This window comes from Parasteatoda tepidariorum, chromosome 8 (genome assembly GCF_043381705.1).
Source record: "Parasteatoda tepidariorum isolate YZ-2023 chromosome 8, CAS_Ptep_4.0, whole genome shotgun sequence".
NCBI classification, from domain to species: Eukaryota; Metazoa; Arthropoda; class Arachnida; order Araneae; family Theridiidae; genus Parasteatoda; species Parasteatoda tepidariorum.
This window is the reverse complement of record NC_092211.1, coordinates 54,130,319-54,153,110: the sequence shown is the minus strand read 5'-3', so window position 1 is coordinate 54,153,110 and position 22,792 is coordinate 54,130,319. Positions and strand designations below refer to the sequence as shown.

Here is a 22,792-nt window from a genome sequence, read left to right as displayed (position 1 = left end):
CGGACCGCAACTTTATCGAAATTTTATGTAGGACTCTTTTATGTTTGTAGGAACATTAAATATTACTGTCAGATTTTTATCAAGTAGTACAAAACAAAAATATTGAATTGCAAATTAAAATCAGAAGTTGATTTTTAAAAATATTTAATTGCATATTAAATAATTCTGGTTACAATAACTTTAATGAGTACCTATGTATTAAACAATTAATGTGCAACAGATATCAAATTTTTAAGATAGAAAACTTAAAAGTATGTAAAACCCATATAGATTTTCTCCAAAAATTGTTCTAAAAAAATGACAACTAATATATTTTGGTTCGCGGGCTACCAAAAAAAGACTTCGCGGACCGAATGCGGCCCGCGGGCCACCAGTTGGTAACCACTGGCCTAGAGGGAGAAGAAGTAGAAAACTGTTCATAGCGTCCTGCCCAGGGATTAATATAAGGGCTGTATATCTGTGATCCAGCCATAGTCAGTATACAATTCATGAACTAAGGATTTAAAAATTATTTATTTATGTTATTTTTTATTATAAAATTATATCTATTAATAAATATATTTCTCAACCAAAATATTTTAAAAAGTATAAAATAGAATTTTTAATTAATGATTTCAAATTTGGAAATGTTGTTTCAGAAAGAAAACTTTATTCTTTTTATTAAAAAGAGTGGAAATTAGTTTGTGGAAGCAATAATTTACTATAGAATAATTTCCGTCATAGATTAACTCCGTAAAAAATATTTAAAATATATACTTTCGTTTTTAAAAATACGTTAAACTTATAACGTGATTTTGCCGCAGCATTTGCTCGTTATAACAGAGTTCTCGTAAAAAACGAGTTCGTGAAAATTTATTAACAAATTTACTGAATTATAAATATGCTACTTATTTCATATCTGTACAGTACAAAAGATGTTAGTTAATTGGTTTTAAACTGTCTTAGTGTCTCTTATGTTGTGTTATTGCTTTTCGAAGAAAAAAAACTCATAGCCTAGAAAACATCGTCATTTGTACCCTAGCTTTCGAAATAAGAGTTTGCTGGATTTAAGATTAATAACTAACTTTCAGTTGATTTTAGAATGATAAACGAAACTTTTTCCATAAAGAATTAGTTGAGCTGGAAAAGTGGAACAACGTCGTAAAAATCACAAAAATATAGCTCTTTAAAACCGGAGTTTGTTAATAGCAAATTATGCTCCCATAGGCTTAGCAATATGCCAACCAAGTACTCTCCATACTCTTAGTACGACCCCCATTATAGCCGACCTCCACACCATTAGTACGACCCCCACTTCTACTATAACGATTTAAGCTTAAGGTTCCGTTTGCAGTTCCATGGACACAATGTTATTTTAATGATTATTAGAACGTTCGCATAGAACAGTTTATTCCAATATAGTGACCGAAATTTAGTCGTTTGGTATAGAAAATTCCCCTTTATATTGAAGGTAGAATGATCTAGACCAGGGGTTTCCAGCTTACATGAGGCCGGGGGCCGCAATTAAAAACACCAGTCAAATGGCGGGCCGCAACTTTATCAAAATTTTATATAGGACTCTTTAATGTTTGAAGGAACATTAAATATTACTGTCAGATTTTTATCTAGTTGTACAAAACAAAAGCATTGAATTACAAATAATAATAAATATTTTCTCGAATAAATATTTTCTTGGATGCAAAACCTGAGAAATAAATTTTTTTGCACAGTTGGTATGTTAAATTTCACAGAAACGAAAAAATTAGGTTTTTTTAAAGAAAGAAAAGTATTTTAAACTCACTTAGAATTTTTGCGAAAATTGTCCCCAATAAATGACAACTAATATACTTTAGTTCGCTGGCCACAAAAGAAGGCTTCGCGGGCTGGATGCGGCCCGGGGGCCGCCAGTTGGTAACCACTGATCTAGACTTCCTAGATTTTTTTCCTGGGTGGTTGTAGTTCATGGTCAAAAATGTGAAATATAGATTACTAGTCAAGTTAGAGAAACAGATAACTAGATAAGGTAATGAAATATCGATTACTAAATAAGTTGATGAAATATAGATTACTTAATAAGTTTGTGAAATATAGATTACTGGATAAGTTAGTAAAATATGGATTACTAGATAATAAGATGAGTTAGTGAAATATAGTATACTAGATAAGTTAGGGAAATATAGATTACTCTATGAAAGATATATTAGATATAGATAGATAGATATATTTGGGGGAAGAAAATAAATTAAAATTGTATTGTAATTTTATGCTTAAATTTGTTTAGGCCGTTTATTTAAAAATACATATATTCTCTACTTTTGAAATTAATAGAAATTCTTAGTTAGCTTTACCAAATACTTTTTAAAAGTATTCTTTAGAAAACTTCTCATCCATTACTAAAAATATTTTTTCTTAATTCAAAAAGTGAAAAATTACGGACACAGAATAATTAAAAAAAAAAAACTAAATATATGATCTGGTTATGTCGTATTTTGAGTATTGTTTCTGCAAAACTGGATCTACAATGATTTGAATTAATTAAATTGGAAACATTCATTCATTTGAATTAATTAAAAAATAAATAGCCACTTGTAACTCAATCATTTCTTTACATTTTATATATCTATTTTGAAGAAACAAACAATTATGTCTACCATAATAGAGGAACAACTAAATTCGCCCCGAAAAATTCAGAAAAATGATAAAAGGCATCAAAAGAAAGAAAACATAAGGTCGCAAACCACATTGCGAGGTTGAAAATCGCGAAAAACGCACTCAATGTAGACACACTGCGAAGTATTTCATAGAGCTGATTGTCTTTGCCTAAACTGGCTTCAAAAGCAAACCTGGTATCGCTCCCGAGAATCGTTTTTATGTCGTTGTAGACTGTACAATGACGTCAGTGGGCGTCACTTGAAGCAAATCTTGAAATAAATAATCAAATAAATCTTTTTAAAGTTTACTAAATTTCTAGCATCATTTGTATTTTTTTTTCTAGCGTAACAACGAAAGCTGCATGAATTTTCTCAGTTTTAAAGTAGTTTGAGATGCCATGTAAGTCTTTATACTTTTGATGCCTTTTATTATTTTTCTGAATTTGCCAGTTGAATTTTGCGACATCTCATTTACAGATATTAAAATCTATATCATAATTCAAATTAATTTAATTAATTTTTTTTTTTGTGCAACTGAAGTGACAGTTATCAGAACAAAATATCCCTACATTTGAAGCGTGTGATTATTATCACTTTTTTTTACTTGTTTCAGTTTACGGCATTTATTGCATTGCTTTAAAATGGTGAATTTTTGCAACAACGGCAGGATAAAACTTTTCTTATTGTTTCATTTAGGATGATTTAAATAGTATTTAAATAGCGAATTAGGAATATATATTGTCAGTAAAAAAAATTTCGTGCCACTTCCTGAATTGTCTATCCGAACATAAAATTGATGCGAATTCTTACTCTACAAAATTGTAGTTATCACGTAATTGAAAAAAAAAATGGCTTATGATAGGCTTCCTTACTGCGAAATAGGCTAGTAAAAAATAGGTTACATGTAATATTAAAATTTTGCGATTTTTTGAAAATGAATATTTTTTCCACAGAAACAATGTTCCATAGATACAATGTTCAATGTACAATTGAACAATGTTCGAACAATTTTTTATTAAGTCTTATAAAGTTCTATAGAAATTCATCTGTGCTATTAATTTGTGATCTTAATTCACACTATATAGGTTTTTTAATTAATAAATTACGTAATAAGAGTAACGGTTAATTTTCTTCAAGATCAACTTCAAAATTTTTTTACATAATTTTTAAAATCACTTACCTCAGAAATTTATTCTTCGTACAGATTGGTAGAATTTATGATGCAATCAATATCCATTGGCAATTTTTTTTTTTTTCGTTTTTAACACTTTTCTAGTCTTAAAGCACAATGCACGTCTGTAGTTTCTTCTAAAATAGAGCTACTTCAAAATACGCAAACGATAAAATTTGCGTAAACAATATTCCTAAAATCGTAAATTTTGGAACATCAAAGCAACGAACACGATGTTCATTTATTGTACAAGAACATCATTCTTAAATTGTGAATTCTTCCGAATTTAAATCACGTACATATATCCATTTTGGAATTCATCATCTAATTTATCTAATTTTTTTTTCAATAAAAATATTCCAAATTTGTAAAATTATTAACGATATCCGAATTCTACAAGTTATGCATTCTAATTTAAATTTAGAATTATCGAATTTCTCCTTATTATCAGGTGGTGTGATTTACTAGGAATTTTAAAAAAATTCTGTCATCAACTACTACTTTCACTTCTTTGCTACTTTTTGATCAAAACCTGTGGCGACATTGTTCTTCCTATTCCAAAAGTTCTACTTCCGGCCCTCCCAACTTCACACCTCACTATTTGATTTGTTGATTTTCCCCCCATATTCGTTTCATTTGTTCTTTTTTTTCTATAATAACGGAATTTTCATCTCCTTTCTCATTTGTTTGGTCGCCAATTGGCGATGATTTCATTACGATGACCTCTTTTTATGGTAGGTTTGCGCCAGGAACAGCATGGTTTTGTGACACTTCAAAGCTGTTTTCGAGATATCCGACGGAAAGAATATTTGGAGATAAAAAAGAACTTAGTTTTTAGAAAGTGAAAAGATCTTTCTGCCTGACCAATTAATCAGAAGGGAGGAGGGTTCGCGCTGCTCCATATATCGTTTTAAGTCGCAGATCGGCCTGAATTTCGCACTTGTATGCATTTCCTTCGAACTTGAACTAAGTAGGATCTTTAAATGATTGAATATTATTATTTTTCTTTAACGATCAGGAAATAATTTGTAATAAAAACGTGTTTTGTATAAATTATCTAAACGAAATAATAATCATGCTCGTATCGATCATCAATTTTATTCTTACTGTAGCTAATTTGAAGTAATAAAATATTTTTACTTTTTATAGGGCCATTTTTTCTGTCTAGTAATATGATAAAATAGAAGTGAAATTAATTAATAAAAAGAAATTCATTTAGCTTTTTACCTAAAATTATTTTGATTTTAAGACCCTATTTTTGTAGCATGACAGGAGGGGGGGGATTTTAAACTTTTTTTCTACTGTAAAGTATTTGCCTTGTAAGAAGAAAATCACAGATACCCACACATGCGACGTATGACGTCAGCTTCAGTTGATCATTTAAAATCAAAATAGCATGTTAAAGTTGAGCTAACTTTCTCCACATGAATTAAAATGTTAATTAATGCGAAGTTAATTTAATACACATGAATATCGAACATCGAATTAGTTGAAATATAATTCTTTTTCGTCTACATCTTTTTCTTAACTTAGATTTATTATTTGTTTGTGTATTTAATTAGAAACGTGATATAATTTTTGCTTTTTATACCTGGCAACTTCGGTATTAAATTAGTTTGTTTATGTTCTACTTGGCTTTATGCCTGCCTTTGCGTTAAGAAAGAAATATATAGTGAAAGAATTGAAATCATTGTGAATGAATCTTTGTATACAAATATACATTGTATATGAATATATATATATTTGACATAACTGATACTTGACGTGCTTGGCTTACCGGAATGGAAATGGAAAGAATAGTTGCTAACTTAAAAAAATGCCACGTTTCAATGGGAAAATACCTTCTCATTGACAAAAAATGGTTAAAGTTGGTGGGAAGGAAACATCCCATGGCCGTATGGAAATCTAATGTGAGTTGCGTATCTCAATATAACATAAGAAAATAATGAAACAGTTTCTCATAGTTTTTTGGTACATTCTGATCGACTAGAAAAATCATGTAGTTGGAATTTTACTTAACATAGATTTGGATTTCTTTAGTTGACTTTCACACTACCGCCAAATAAGTAAAAGTTTTCTTGTTAATTTTCACATGAAAAGTATTTATCCATCCCTTTTTTAATGTTAATTTATTTACCATCTTTTCCTACCATTACTGTAAATATCTTTATGATTTTAATTATCATTTTAAATTAAAAGCTTAAAGCTATAAGCGGTGTTCTTTTCTCTATAAAGTAATACCTAATATGTATTACCCTTATTACTTGATTGAAAACTTCATTCGCTTAAAAAATACACAAATTAGAAATAACAGTCGACATTCTTTCAATAATTTTATATATTGGCCAAATTATTAGACGCACTATAAGATTCTATGTAAAATCTTATCAGGTGATACTATACAGCTTTATTGTTTATACGCGGCTGAAACCGGTTTGCACTTGTTTACGTTTGTGTATCAACTGGTTAACATTGTAATGCAATACGTTAAAAGTAAATACAAATAGGAAGTATAGTATAAAAAATCTCCTAAATTTTACCCATTTTATATATGTTTAAATTTAAAAGTATCGCATACCACCTCGTGCAAAACATGTCATTATTAAACACTACAGTGCGTCTAATAATTTGGTCTAATTATTATAATATACTAACATAATACCTGATATAATAAATATTCTATATTTATATAATATATGGTCTAATTTATCCAATGGTCAAATTCATATTATATATTGTTTAATTTAACCAATTTGACACACACAAAAGTAAACAGCGGGTGGGAGACCACTTGGATTAGTCTGCGTAGGGACCGAGGGTGTGCGGTATTGGTCCTCGTTAAACTGTTCTACCGTAAAGCGCTCGACTTCGCGTGCAGGTCGTCAGGCTACCGAAGCGGGGGTGCCATACCCTCTGCAGAAGATCAAAATTGTAATGGCATGTTTTCGGATTATCCTCAGGGATGTTTCCCAGACCGTCGCCAATAGCCCATTGTGCAGCTCTAGTGCGACGTAAATTAACTACAACAACAACACGAACGTAAACAAGTGCGAACCTGTTTCATTCACGTAAAAACAATAAAGCTGTATAGTTTCACCTGGTAATTAAGATTTTGCATAGAATTTTACAGTGCGTCTAATAATTTGGCCAACAGGGACTGCAGTTATTCTATGAAATAACGAATTTCACACGAAAATTTAGCTAAATTAAATAGCTGGGACCATCGCGATTTATTTCCGTAATAATTACGAATCTCTCTTTGCGATTTATGAATCACGAAGATTTAGAAAGAAAGAAAAAAAGTAAATTTCCTAGCAATCTCCTCAGATATGTAACAATTCACTGGATAACCGGATGTGACATATAATCAGACATCTGATAATCGAGGTTCTACTATCCTAGGCGTTAAATATAAATTGTGTAATCACTTTCTGCAAAAAGGAAAAGAGAAAAGAAACTCAAGGTGATATTAATATGCTTTCTTTACTATTAACAACTATCCATTGATGCGTACCAGATAGAACTACTTTCTTCTAAGAAAAAAAAAGTGATATCTGGATTACAAACATAAATTAGAACTATATTTCTCTTCCTCAAGACTCTCTTCTTCAAAGAAAATGGCGAATTAGCGCAAGAATTTACGCTTCACGGCACACAATCTTCTCTTTTGGCGAAGATTCTTCGTAATTTGCTGTCATTATTTCTTGCATAAGGACGGAGAAAGTAAAATAATTTTTTTTCTTCTATTCTTTTCCGTTGAAAGTAGAAAGTTACTGTTGTTCTGTTTGGCGAGATAATCTGTATTTAAAGACACTGGATCATTGTTTGGGTGTGTCTACTTCATCCTTCCTAGATACATCCCAACGATATGAAAACAATTGATGATGCATAAATTGATGATCATGGATTTTATCGAAGCCGGGAAGTATCAAAATAAAAGCTTCCTTCTAGTAAGGCAGGAACATTATATACGATTGGCGCTTAATTTTTTGTTTATATGATCACTTGTCAACAAATTTAAGAGTGGCATCGAAAATATGTAATATGAATTTGAAGCTTCCATGTAAAAGACAAAAATCAAAGTAAGAAACAAAAAGTTCAAAATTGAGATTTTTATATATTTGGAATTTCTGTATGATAAACTACATCAGCGGTTCCCATTTTTTTTGTTCGTAATTTTTGTTATGGAAATCTAAAGGATCGTCCTTCTCTTAGCGAAACCCCGAGACTAAATTAATAATTTTTATTAACAATTGTAATCGTCGGAAGATTATAATAATTTCGATTATTAACGACTTTTTGACTAATGGGTTTTCTTGATTGCTCCAGCACTTTCAATTTTTTTAAGGATGAAGAAGAAAAATACGATCGGAAAAAAAAGATATGTTTATTTTTCAAAATTATCTTTTGTGTCTCCTTTCTTAAAGGAGGGCGCGAAATTTCCACTCGCCAGCTCGCCATTTGCGATCAAATATTTAAAGTTAGCGAGTAAGTTCAACTGTTCGTACTGTAAGTTCAACTGTAAGTCAAAGGCTGTTCGCCTTTAAATTATCGTACCTCAATAAAAGTTTTTGGGAAGGTAATGTTTTGATTTCAAGAGACAGCATTTTTCTTCTATTTGGAGCAAAAATGGCTGGATCATCCACTTTTTACTTTAAAGCCATTGCTTCTGCAAACATCAAACATCATCGCTATAAATACGTTTCGATTTTTAAGTTCGATTTAGTGTTATCATCGCTATAAGTATATTTCGACTTTTAAGTTCCTTAATCTTTCATTCTTTTAAAGATTTCGGTTATCATTAAAAATCTTCGCACTACATCTGTCAGCATTTTAAAAATTGTTCATATTTTTCATGGAAAATAATATCGTATAGTAATAATAGTAGCGGGTAAATATTTTTGTCGGCTAGTATTTTTAAAACCAAAATTCCATGCCCTGTCCGAGACTTATGTGTTAGAATCATCTGAAATATCCATTTTATGCAACGCCTGTGGGCGCACCGCAGAATTTCATAGTGCAGACTGCCATTTCTTCGACAAACATAAGAATCTGGCATCTTCGAAAGCGTCAAAGAATCGTTTTTACGTTGTTGTAGACCGTACCATAATTTCAGCGGACTTCGCACCGCTCTTGTAATAATTGATTAAATATTTATTTTTGTAGTTAGCTAGTTATTGATACCTTTAGTAGTTGTTTTGCACCACGGCATCGAAATTCTGACTTTTCCTGGTGCATGTATTTTCACTAAAAAAAATCAAGGTATTTGCAAACCCTGGAGTAGGCATGAGAAGCTTGGGTTTATGGGATTTTCGTGATTTTAACCCTCTCAACGTGGACAGTGACCCTATGTTCTATGGTAAAATTTCATCCTTTTGATGCTTTTTATCACTCCATCTCTTAATTTTCGCTCAAATTTTGAAACACCCTGAATATTTAATGAATTTTTAAATAAAAAAGGAAACTTAAACTTTTATTTTATCAGATTTTTTTTAAATAATTTTTTTAAAAACACTTACTGTTGACCGAAGGAAAAATTCTTGCCAAACTTTTACTCAATATTTACTCAATATATTATGTTGAACAGCTCAAAGTCAAAATAATACTAGTTTTCTCTATTGTTAGATGTAGCAACCTTATATTTTTTATCAGGGCTATAATGATAAAGCACACGTTCGAAGTTGTAGCGCATCATGCTCCCGTGCCGCAGGTACGGGGTTTTATCCTCTGACCGGACAAGGAGAAACCATAGCCTTTCATCCCTTTAGAGAGTTGATAAAATGAGTATATACCAAGCATCCCTGGGAACTAAACACTGGGGGTTCCACGTTCTGCTGACCCCCTCCCTCCCAATCGGAACATATGCTTCATGCTTCTACGCCCCAGTTTCCAGGGTAAAGAAAACTGGGATGTGCGAGCACAAAAGGCCTTGGCCCTTCTTGGACTGTCGTGACGTCAAGTTTAGTTTCTAATGATAAAGTAAGCCGTGTTGGAAAGGTTCGAAAAATTTAAAATAATAAAAGTAGCGAGTGCTTAGTTATTACTTTTCTTATTATTTCGTAATAGGTGTTTCTTAAGTTTGTGGTCGTTCGTAATTTGAAGCAACAAATTCTTATCATTGTGTGACATTTGTGAAATAATTTATTTCAAATGCTTCAAAAATTTATATACACCCGAAGACAAGCCGATGAAAATAATAAAAATAATCATTTACTCAACAATAACGATACTGGCAAAAACAAACCAGAATTCTTATTAAGGATTATTCTCAATTTTATTGTGCAATAATTCAAGGCATTACAGTAATAGGAAATGCACTCAATGATATTTCTCATTACACGCGCGTGAAATAAAAATTAAAAAGAAAATTTAGGTATGATGTTTTAGTTTTTTTAAACTTATTATTGAAGATTTGAAAATATCATTAACAGTTTTGTCGCTAAAAAACATTCTGTTATAGAGTTTAAGAATCTGATAAGTAATACAAATAAAAAATGAACTTCGAAAACGCCAGCAGACGATAGAATTTAATTAATTGTTCCATTTTAAAAATTTCAAAGATAAAAGAGTGTTCTTTTTTTATTATCCAGAGTAAATTTCCTTTAATATTTTTTTTTGAAAGTGTAATATGAAAGTATGCCGTGGGAATATAACTTACTTATAAGTAAATAAAAATTATAATTTAATTTTTTGAAAATATTTTGGAAGAAGGAAATGCGATGGAACAATGGGCGTTGCTCGAAGACTTAGTCCTACTAGTTGGTATGGTACACTTGTTGCTGAAGTGTGTCTAAGTATTGCTTAACAAAATTGTTTGTCTGACATCGTTGTTAAAATTTAATTAAAAAATTTTTGCTGATATTTGTGACTTCGTTTCGATATCAGGTGAATTCAATTTCTTAAGCAAAGCTTTTTTTTTTTCCAAATCGACGCGTTTCTTTAAGTAGCTTTATTTAGTAAAGGGAAGAAAAAAAAACTTTTTCTGTCATTTTCTTTATATATTTTAACTTTTAAGTAAAATAATTTTTCTCAATAAATGCCATAAAAATGCTTATAATAATATTTTTTAAATGATTAAAGTTTTAAAGAAAGAACAGTTAAGATAAGTCAAATTCTTTTTAAAGCACTTAAATGAGGATAGGCGATGTAAAAACACTTACTGCAATATGATTGCAATTAGTGCATGAATAAATTATTTTTATACGATTAATAATGTTTTGAAGAATGTAAGTTAGCCACTTATAAATCGTTTTTTTACAATTCACGGAGCCAATAAAAGCAATAAAATATCGATTACTCAATTAATTAGTTTCACACACTTCATTGGTTCACTTTTTTTGTAAATAAGTTTTTTTATTTAAATGTTTATTTTTTTTTTCGAGTAGACACTCTTAACAGCACTACAATAAGATGTATTTTCAATTTCTTCGTTCGAGCATATCTCAGTACCAAATTCTATCTACTTTATAATAAGTGCCAATTGCTATGAATACTAAACACATGAATATAAAAAAAAAAATGGAAGAGAATCTATATCACATAAAGCTCTTATAACTGATTTCAAAACGCATGGAGCTTTGACAACCATGAGCTAAAACTAACTGAAAACTAAACTCAACTGAAACATATTTGGGAAAGTATGAGAAGTTGAAATCGTGCATGTGAACAAACTGTGAGATATTTTTGTTTCATTATATTCATGTTATAATTGTGCGCTATATTTTTGTTTCATTATATAGGTATGTTATAATTTTGCACTACATTTTAGTTTTAGTAGTGCTCAATAAACTACACAAGAGAGACAGAAAAGCGTTTTAATAAAATAGTAGAAAAACACAATCTAAAGAGATTGACTAGAAATACTACCAAAGGAGATTGACTTATATGTATGTTTTTCTAAGGTGATATCTTTTGATTTTGATAATATCTTCAATGCAACAACAATTGTAAATTTGTTATCTTGGAACAAATTTACAATTGTTGTATTTCATGTTGGGGCATGACATAAATTTTCAGGAATCACTGACTTTTATACTACTTATGTAGAATGACATAATTATTGATTCAGCCTAAATTTTTGTTTTAATAATATTTTTATTTTTAACTACATTGTTACTATTTTTTTCATACTCTTAATCTTTTTTTTCTCTATAAAATTTAACGAGTGTATAACTGTTAAAATGACTATGCCTCCAAACATTGCGTACTAGAATTGAGTACATAAGAAAATTCTATATATTGTTTGTTTCAAATGTGATTTCTAAATAATCAAATCAAATATTTCTTTATTTCTAAAAAAAGTATCAATATTCATAAGATGCCTTTTCATATTCACAGACACATCCTTACCAAAATATGTAGGTATTCATATATTTTATTTTAAAATTCACTGGAAATACTACTAAAGTTAAGGGTTCTTCTAATTTTTCCTCTTTTATATTATTTTTAATTATTCTCTTTGTTAAGTTCCTAATACTTGTAAGTTGTAAGACAATACGACACAACTAAACTGCTCAAGAAAATATAATTCTTATTGGAGTGGCTTAACTCTGTTTACAAAAATTTACGGTACAAAAAATAATAGATCCAGAATTTCACTATCAAAAAAATAATAGTAACAACTTAATGAAAATTACACACCGATCGCCTTTTCTAAACAAGCTGGTATTCATCGGTCTGCAGCATTGTGCCTTGCCGCCACGCCAACCGGGATCGAACCCCAAAGTCTCACAAATGACAGTTCTGTACCCTAATCACTGAGCCATCATGACTCCATCTGCCTTATTTTTTATTTTTAAAGTTAGTTAGGTTTGAAAAAATTGTCTTAATAATGGAATTTGATCTTTTCAAAATGGTGATACGATTGTTTTATTTTCAACACTCATGTTGCAGAAATACTTTTGCGACCACTTTAATGCATAAATGGTACTGGAACAAGTATCTAACTTGCAATAAGTAAGTATGACTGATACAAAACTTACGTGGTTGCTAACACATGAAAATACCAAAGCATTTTTTAATTTAAGTGCTTTTCACCTCACCAGGAAATAGTGCATTTATGCTTCTTCTACGGGAAATCTAAGTATAAATAGAATTAAGTATAAATAGAAAATTAAGTATAAATAGAAACAAGTGAATCTAGAGCTTAATTACTTGGTTGTTCTTAGCTTAAATTGCAATCAAGTTGGACATCCAAAATCAAAGCTGTTGGTAATTGGATACCTATAAGTGACGTCATAATAGATAAATCGTGGCATTTGTTGATTCAGAAGCCAATCAGATTCAACACACGCGTGTGACGTCGCTTACAGGTATCCAATTAAATCTGATTTAAATCACACGGTTAGACATAATCACTTCACTTCTTTTCGAGTTGCAAGCATCTAATTGTGCAATATATACTTTATGTCATATCCGAGTGTTGATGACGCACGCCTGTTCTTCTTTAATCGTCCTTTTTTCCCTTCTTTTTCACGCATAGATAATCCAGATCTTATGATCTCAATTTAAACAACGAAAAAAAAAACTTTCATCCAAGCGTACCATCTCTATTGTCTTAAAAAGTAAGAAAAGGAAACAAAATAGTGATTACTGTTATACCCATGTTTATATTGTTTTTAGTTTGCGTTTTTTTTTTCTTCTTCTTTTTTAGGGAGTGAATTCCTCGCTGAAAAATAAAATTAAGCAGTAAGTAGAATGCAGTTTTAGAATTATAAGCGATTTATTACTTCGTTCTGATTAACTTTCTACCATGTCTGTAACGATAGTAGCTTGCAATCAAAATTTCGATCCCCCAACTTACTAGAATAGCTTAAATTTTAACCGTGGCTTCGTGTTCGATAGTATGGCAAGTTTCAATCATTTCCTGGCAGATAAAAGCAGAATGTAAAGTCACTTTATCCCAAAATTGTTTTTGTGATTTTCGGCTTGCTAAAGTGATCAAACATCAATTAAAGTTCTGTGCCTTTTGACAGCACGAGCTTCAATGGTAACCTGACGATTACAAACAGAATTTATCGCCATATTATCGCTAAGTAGAATGTATTGTCTAAATTCTGACCATATTCTAGCTTGTTAGAGTGTATAATTTGCAACTGGAAATAGTATCAAATCCGTTGAAATTCGATATATCTAGTGTACAAAACACTTCGGAGATTTAGTACGTATTTACTTTTGCTTAACATTTTGCACGTTCATGTACGTTTATTCTGCACAGCGCAATTACTACAGAATAATTTTTTTTTCTGTTTGCTACACTACACACGACAAAATACGAAATTGGAAATAAAATCTATCGAATAGTTTCTGTGTATTAAAATTTAAAAGCTGAATTTTTATTTCTTAAAAACAATTATACTGATTTCATTCAAATTTTGTATTTTATTATTTTAAATTACATAGTTTAACATTAGCGTAAAAATTTGCATATCTAACGATTGAAATAATTTTCGATCATAGTTTAAAATAATAATACATAATTAGTAAAAATGATGCTTCACGAGGAATTATTTTTTGAATAAACGAATTCTATAACTCTAATCAAAAATCTTTTGTTTCGCACAAAAACTTCTCGACATATGGTGAATTTCGAAAAAGGTAAAATTAACATAAAGGGACCCAAACTTTCAAACTCTCTCCTGTCAGAATCATATTTTCTAAATTGCAGCTATCCCCATATTCCAAGTCAGTTAAAGATCATATTTAATTAAAGAGATAAACTAATTTTTAGATGATTAAACTTTTGCGAAAAGACTATGTTGAGAAGAATTGTTATGAGAATTAAAAATGGAATTCTTGAGCTTAACATGATTGGCAAATCTATTTTGCATCTAAAAAATTTATTAATTTTGAAAGCAAAACGATAAAAAAAAATAACTGTTTCATCAATTATAGAACCTAGTGGAAGAACATGATGAGGAATATTTTAGTTGGTGGAAAAATCTGTTTTAAAATGGATCACGATATACTTCAACAATAGAAGAACTTAGTAAATGTGCATGTTGAGTATGATTTTAGTTAATGAGAAAAGGCCTTTTAAAACGGACAACGATTTATTTAATCAATAATAGAAACTGCTGGAGGGACATGATTTAGAATGGATGAAGAATGAGAATATTTGTTCTTGAATGTACAAGAATTGTTTAATCTATTATGGAACTTAGTTGAGGGACATGTTTCATAATAGATGAAGAATGAGAACATATGTTCTACAATGAACAAGAATTGTTTAATCAATTAAGGATCTTAGTAGAGGGACATGTTTTAGAATGGATGTAGAATGAGAACATATGTTTTAGAATGTGCAAGAATTGTTTAATTAATTGAGGAACTTAGTAGAGGGACATGCATTAGAATGGATGTAGAATGAAAACATATGTTTTAGAATGTGCAAGAATTGTTTAATCAATTAAAGAACTTAGCAGAAGGACGTGTTTAGCATGGATGGAACATTTTAGTTTATGAGAAAATTTGTCCTATAATGCTCAAAGCAAATAGAAAATCTGTTTTATGATGCACAAAAACATATTGAAAATCTTTTCTGTTGAGAACTATCGGTAAAATCGCCTTATCAGAATTATACTTAATGTTCTATATGTACTATCGAACAACCTGTTTAACTTTACCATGGGTTTATCATGTTCAACTTCTATGTTTCCATAAATAAAAAACTGAGTATTTTCAAAATGTAACTTAACATAATTTTTTACAATTTTTTAATTACTCTGCAATAGATTCTGGTTCCTTTTTATAGGCTTATGAAATAGATTTTTTTTAATTGGAGAAAGTTACAATTTCGCTAAACACGACTTCCGGAAAGAAAAGCCATAAACTAAGCCTTACATGTATGTTATACAAGAATTCTATCAACAACAAAAAAAGTTACTTTCACTATAACTTTACTACAACACTCTCGCTTCGCTTTGTCAGTCGATCAAAATAAGGCTAATCTACTTTTTATGATTCAAATATCAACACACGCCATTATTCAAAATATCTGGAGAAAAAAAAAATAAATCTTTCCCTAAATCCTTCCACGGTTCATTACCTACTAGAATAGGTCCCATTAAGACCACCTTGATCTTTCGGTGACATAAGTGAACTTCAGCACCCCCCTATATTCACGACCTTTTTGATCAATGGTGCGGACAAGTCAATCTGTACCTTATAACAGTTGCGGTTACCGTGTCAGGATGTACTGCTTTCTCTCTCACCTCAATTGAGGAGGGAAATAAGACATGACACTTATGTACATTCTTCTCACGTCCAGATAACAATTTTTTTCACTCTTTAAACGGGAAAAAAATATAATATAATGCTAATCATCGATGGAAAGAACGATTACGAACGCAATCGGACGCGTGCGATACTTAGTTCCGCATTGCGGAAGGGGGTGGATTATTTTGTTTGCAATTTATTACTGTTGTTTTTCTCTTAATATGGATTTTCATTTTTACATGATTTACGAACACGAAGAAAGAAGATGTTTAACATCTTTTCAAATATTTCAGAAAGTATTTTTTTTCAATGTCAATCTTAACTAATATACCATATTTTAATTTATAACGTCAATCAGTCGACCTAATTTTTGGCTGTTTACGACTACTAATGTTCATCTCCGTAGCCTCGTAATTTTAAACCCAATCCAGAGGACAAGGGAACTCCTGGATCAAGTATTGGCAGAAATTTTGCCTTCGTGCAGGACTTTTTGATGGAACTAACCAGCATTTGCGTTACATGGAGAGGAAGACCACGAGAACCTCCCATGGTTAGCCTGACGGCAAGGGGACTCTAACCCATGATCCGTTTACCACTGAGGATCTTTTACGTCAGCACTGTGGTCGGCAGTGGCCCCCATTTCCCCCCCCAAGCTCTTGGGCGCATTCTCGGGCAAATTCTAAATTCCCCCCCGAACTATTCGTTTTATTTAGTATAAAAATCCCCCCCAAGCTTTAAGTGGGCGCATCGGGCGCCCACCTCCCCCCCTGGTGGTCGGTGCAAACCGGATGCGGAATTCGTATCGGAATTCAGAATTTGAAGCCAAAGCTGGGATTCGAAAATATACCATATTTGAATGTTTCCGGAATTTTAAAAGAAAGTTCCCGAGGGTATTTGGCTACAAACAGTCAAATCTTAGAAAACCAGTTTTTTGGAAATTAGCGGGCAATAAATAAAGATAAAATGTTTTAAATGTTGCGGTGTGTATGAAAGTTTATTTTAAAAAAACTGACCATTGGGTAGCCAGTGATTGTACTAATGCTATCACAATTTGTATTGTTTTGATAATTTTAATATTTAAACCATTCATTTCGTAGTTTTTCCGTTCTTATGGTAATGATTTACCGGAAATTCTTGTTTACAATTGTTGTTGGAAATTCTTGTTCTTACCACACATTAAAAAAAAATGAAAAATACGTATGGCCGAATAAATGGTTTTTTATTTTCTATCAGAGATAGTTATTCGTCCTATGAATCACCATTTCACTTGGTTTATTGTTTTTAACTGCGATTCATCCATCTGATTTTTATTCACGTAGAACATCATAAGCACAACTGATTATTCTACGGGGCAATTGTTAGTCACATTTTTTTTTTTTAAATTCTCTTTGGCGAAGGACAGCTAGTAACAGTCAAATATTGCATTAATTATGTAAGCAAATTACTTTTTTTGTTCCCATCTAAGTATGTTTCAAAATAAGTAAATAAATTGAAACATAATAAATGAATTGAATGATTGATGATTGAATAGTTGAATGATTGATAGTTAAAAAGTTGAATGAATGACTGGATTTTACTAATAGATTGATTGTTTTTAAAATATTTTTGAAACTCTTTCATAAGTAACGTATGAAAGCTTTCAATAGTAGTCTTAACTCCACTTATTAAAAACTCAAATCTCACTGTCACATTTAACATCCACGTGTCATATAGACCTAACCAATAAACAGAACTTTTCATAGAATAATAGAATAAATTCATTAATTGAATAATAAAGTGTAAATTTTCAAATCCGATTATATTTCCATGTTGTGTATAGTTTTATCTTTTTTGTAAGGAAAATATCATCATTCTTGACTCTTTCGCTTTAATTTTAAAGCAAGTTGAACTATATCACCTTTAGCCATCATAAGAGAGAAAAAAAGCGATATATTTAAAAAAGTATTTAAACAGTATTCAGTATTTAAAAAATAGTGCTTAAAGTTTTATTATTTATAATACTATTTTATTATAAGCAACGTATTATTAATAAAATAACGTATGGCGCATTATTAGTTTACATATTAGTATCGTGTTAGTAACGCATTGTGTACATGCTACTGTGAATGATCGAAATTGGTGGTTGTTTGCTTCCACCGGTGAATGTTGACAATCACATAATCGCTTTGGTAAATGTCCGAAATATATGAGTGCCACAGTTAAGTGCCACTGGCCAGTATACTTTTGTCCGGTATGCCCTACATCAATGTTTTTTTATGGTTCAATGCCATTGGTCGGTATACATTTGCCCGGTATACCCTACACTGATGTTTCTCTTAATCTATCCTCAGCAGATATTAATATATCGAATAAATATAATAGTATCAAAGAATAAATTATCAAATCTGATATAACAAATATTTCGGACATTTATAAAAGCGACTATGTGATTGTCGACATTCCCCGGTGAAAGTCGACATTCTCTTGATTTCGATCATTCACGGTAACATGTCCGTATTAGTAACATGTGAACTATTTATAAAGTACTATTTAATAAAATAAAAACTAACCATTGTAAAAACTTTTTTAAACTTACTTATTACTTTTTAATATTATTACTTTTTTTACAATTTCACTCATATTTAATGAGAACTAGGTGTGATTTTTAAAAGCAAAGATGTTAAAACTTCTAGAGCTGCACAAAAAAAATTTAAGGAATTAAAAGAATGAGATTGGAATTATTATTAGATTTACATATTATTATTAGATTTATATTTATTATTAAATTTATATTATTATTAAATTTCTATTACTATTAGATATTTATTATTAGATATTTATTATTGGAATTAATATTTGAAAATTACATACTTTTAGACATTTTTAGATGAGTATTTCAATGGTTCCTTTAAACTTGAAATTCTTCGGTCCAAAAACCCCACGACTGATATATACTTTATATAAATTAAGCGATTGTGTAAAATTTTGTAAGTTAGTCAGTTTTGTAAGTTGTTTGAATGTGTAAGTTTTTTGCTCTTTGGAATAAATAGCAAAAATAAAATCGTATGAACTAAATGCTGTGTTTTATGTTATATGTAGGCATAACTTGGCTACCACATTTTTTTTTTTTTTTAAATTTTTGATAGACCGTTGCAATCACTGATTATTACAGTCTTAAAATACTACATTTTCTTATATTCTTTTTGCGCAAAAGAACTTTTTGCTCATCTATGGTTTCCGAATGTCTGTATCTTTTGTTAAAGAAAAACAAATCTGCATTTTTTTTAAATAAAAAAAGAAAGTGTTTTTTTTTTAACAGTAATTGTTAATATTCATTTATCTTATCTCGAAGGCAAATGTATTTCTTGATTAAATCTTTATTTAAAAATAACGAGAAAAAAATAATTCTTTTTTTTTATTATTATCCTATCTACTGTAACCAGGTGTAGACTTCCTGTAAAAAGCTGTTTTTTTCCCCTCATAGATAATTACTCTTGATAAGAAAACTATCATTGTTTTCTTCTCTTTAATATATTCGAATGTTATCTTCTAAAATAGATTTTTAAAAAGAGAAGCAATTTTAGATAAGAAATTTCCATTTAGCTTTTACGCGTCATTTCATCTATTAATGAAAATCCTTGAATTACAAGAATTGATGGTGCGATTTCCTTAATTATTCTCTGAGTAATATAGAGAAATTACTCATAGTAAATACCACAAATGATTTTTAAAGTTTAAAAATGTAAGCTTAGCCCTTTGACTCAGAATTTTTATGAAACATATTTTTCATATATTTTCATTATTTCGCATTAATTTAGGCCTAAATGCGTGAAAAATGTTGTACTTAGGGTTGTTGCTGTTGTTGACGCATGCTTGTTTAGGCGGAGGGGAGATGCGATTGTTCTTGTTTTCCAGTGGCGCCATCTAGGGTCAAGAATTCGACTTCTGCCACACCATACGTCACACCCGTTTATAGGGCGGGCCCATTCATACATCCATTCATTCATCCACAGATCGTAATTTTGACCTGGATCAGAGAACGATCGATCTCCAATCCAGTACCCCCAGAGGTTTTGATTTGTTATGGGAACATGGAAGACTTTTGCGACTCGACAGATTTAACGTGCATCAGTCACTTTACTACACGAGGAGTCTTCGGCAGGCGGGGTTCGAACCCACGAACTCTCGGACATGGGCCCAGTGCATTGTTAATAATTTATGGTTATTGAATATATAAAACAGTAGTGTTTTTCTGGGGCTAAATGTAAAATTTTTCCGATCACGGCTCACTTCCAAACAATAATTTTTCAAATTTTTACTTGTTTGAAGTTATTTCGATCTAAGAAAAACAGTTATTCATCATTGAAATTTCTTTAATTTATGAAATCAATTATTGATAAATTTTTAATATGAATGAAAAAGAAATTTACAACTATTATTTGTGAATTTAAAATTTTAGTACAAATATAATTCCGATAATTTATAGATTTTTCCAGTAACTATTAGACTGTTTTTTGTAATTAAAAAAATACTGAAATATACTTTTGCTTGTAATTAGAGCGCCAGAAAAAAAAATATATAAATAAAAGGGTCACGGAAGTTCCTTCTGCGTCAAAAAGTTAAAACTCTTCCGACACAACTGTTATAATTGAAAGAATTGAAGACTAATAGATTCCACTGGATTCAGATTTTAGTGGTAGTTACCACTGTCTAATTAAACTAAGTATCTTAATCATTAACTTACCACCACCTTTTAGTTTTGGTGGCTTATTATTTCACAAGAGGCTGTCAATTCGCAATCAGGCATTCCAACATTCTCCGCTTTATGAGAAAATTTCTCATAGTGCTATTATTAGTAGTTTAATGTGTGATTCTTTGTTTTGTAAATTCTATTTAAAGTTATTTTCCCCTACACTAGATGCAAATGATTCTAATGTTCATATAAAATGCCATCTTCCAGTCTGGATACCATGGCTTATTTATGGTCATGATCTTTCAAAATTACCAATGATTCTGAAAGGTACAGTCTAACATTCGATACATTATTTTATAAAAAACCTAGTAGGTGTCAGCATTGCGAAATTAATATTTTATACAAGGTGTAATAATTACTATTTTAAGCGAGGGAATCGACAAAATTGCTATCAAAATTACTATTGTTAGTCTCCTTAGGATAAAAGACCGTTAAGGCCATCCATTTTATCTGAATGCTTTTTTATCAAAACATAAATTGATACTTTCCGTCATTTATTAATTAAAGTGCTAAAGTACTGCGCGAAGTTGACTTGCTGGAAAAAAAATTCGAAAAGTAAAGTGATAAATGCTATCTTTTACTAACTTAACCTTACTTTTAACTTTTTACTTCAAAATTTAAGTAAAAAAATGAAGGCTTTTTTAAATTTTTTTTTTAATTAATGTTAAATTCTGAAGAAAAAAAATTATACCACTTTATAATCAGTAACCTTTAAACCCGGCAAGCGGCCATCGCGGCATAAATCCTGCCATTCGTTTATGCAACAATTCAAAAGCCGATCAGGATCGACACGCACGAGTGATGTCGCTTACACATATTATCCAATTAAATCTGATTCGAAAATTGATTGAGCGTGATAATAAACCAAGTCTAATTGCAGTAATGTTCACCTGCCAAACACAACCACGTGATTAAGCGCAAACCATGGGATTTACATCCTTTGCAACTCTAGAAAAAGAAAACCTGATTAGTCCCTAACCATGTAACTAAACTTGCAAAAAATATTAACTTTTAATGTTTGTATATTTTATCTGTGACATCCGTTAAAAAATATTGACTCTCCCATTTAAAATTTAAATTAAATTTATAATTATGAATAAATTATAAATGTTCATATTTATAATTATGCCTAACCTTGAATCCTATTCATAATTTTGCAATTTTTGTAAATATTTTATATTGTAAATATATAATAAATATTTAAAGTGTATTCATAATCTGTGTCACCTGTAATTTTTCATTTTTGATAACTTATCATAATTTGTAGCATATATGGTGATAGGTTGCTGATGGAGAAAAAATACGATCCGATTCATTTCTTATTATCTTGTATTAGGAGGAGAAAATTTAAATTGTCGCTTCACTGAGTGTGGGGGTATAGCTCAGTGGCAGAGCATTCGACTGCAGATCGAGAGGTCCCCGGTTCAAATCCGGGTGCCCCCTGTTCTTTTTTCCTTCACGCAGATTCTCTTAAGAATTAACGATAGCATCGAGGTTAATTAAAAAACAACTAGCTCGCATTGTAATGAAATTATTCAAAGATCAAATCTTCTCAGGAATTAATTTGTTTTCAATTTTGTTTTTAAATAAATTTATAAATTTACTTCAGTTTTTGAATAAAACGTATTGACTTTTTTTTCCCTTCCGTTCTTGCATTTTATACAAGGTTCTTATTCTTGGTAAATTTTTTTACATGTAATTGTTGTCTATTTAACTTGCGGTTATTTTACGCCTATTTATGCCGTTTTTTTTTTTTTTTTTTTTTTTTTCTTACTTCATGCTTTGCTATTTCACTTCGGGACCATTATTATTATTGCTATTATTTTAGATCTTTGAACGTGTTAACTATTTATTTCATATGTTTTCACTGCTATATTTTTCACTCTGTTACTTTTTACTGCTATTTATTTTTCACGTGTTTGTTTTAATTCAAATGAAAATTCTGAAACTTTGCTTTATTGAAATTTTAGAAATATATTACTAAAACAAACTTTTCACTTAAAACTATGCTTAAAATTTGATTTTATAATATATATATATATA

General features: G+C 30.3%; 1 protein-coding gene and 1 non-coding gene across 2 annotated transcripts in view; one reads left to right on the top strand and one right to left on the bottom strand.

The window, feature by feature from the left end:
- The window catches only part of LOC107449827 (MDS1 and EVI1 complex locus protein EVI1-A-like), a 66,495-nt gene that overhangs the window by 17,717 nt on the left and 25,986 nt on the right, over positions 1-22,792 (bottom strand). The gene's annotated exons all lie outside the window — the stretch shown is intronic.
- Positions 22,121-22,192, top strand: TRNAC-GCA (transfer RNA cysteine (anticodon GCA)). Its single transcript has one exon. It is a non-coding gene; the product is annotated as a tRNA-Cys (tRNA).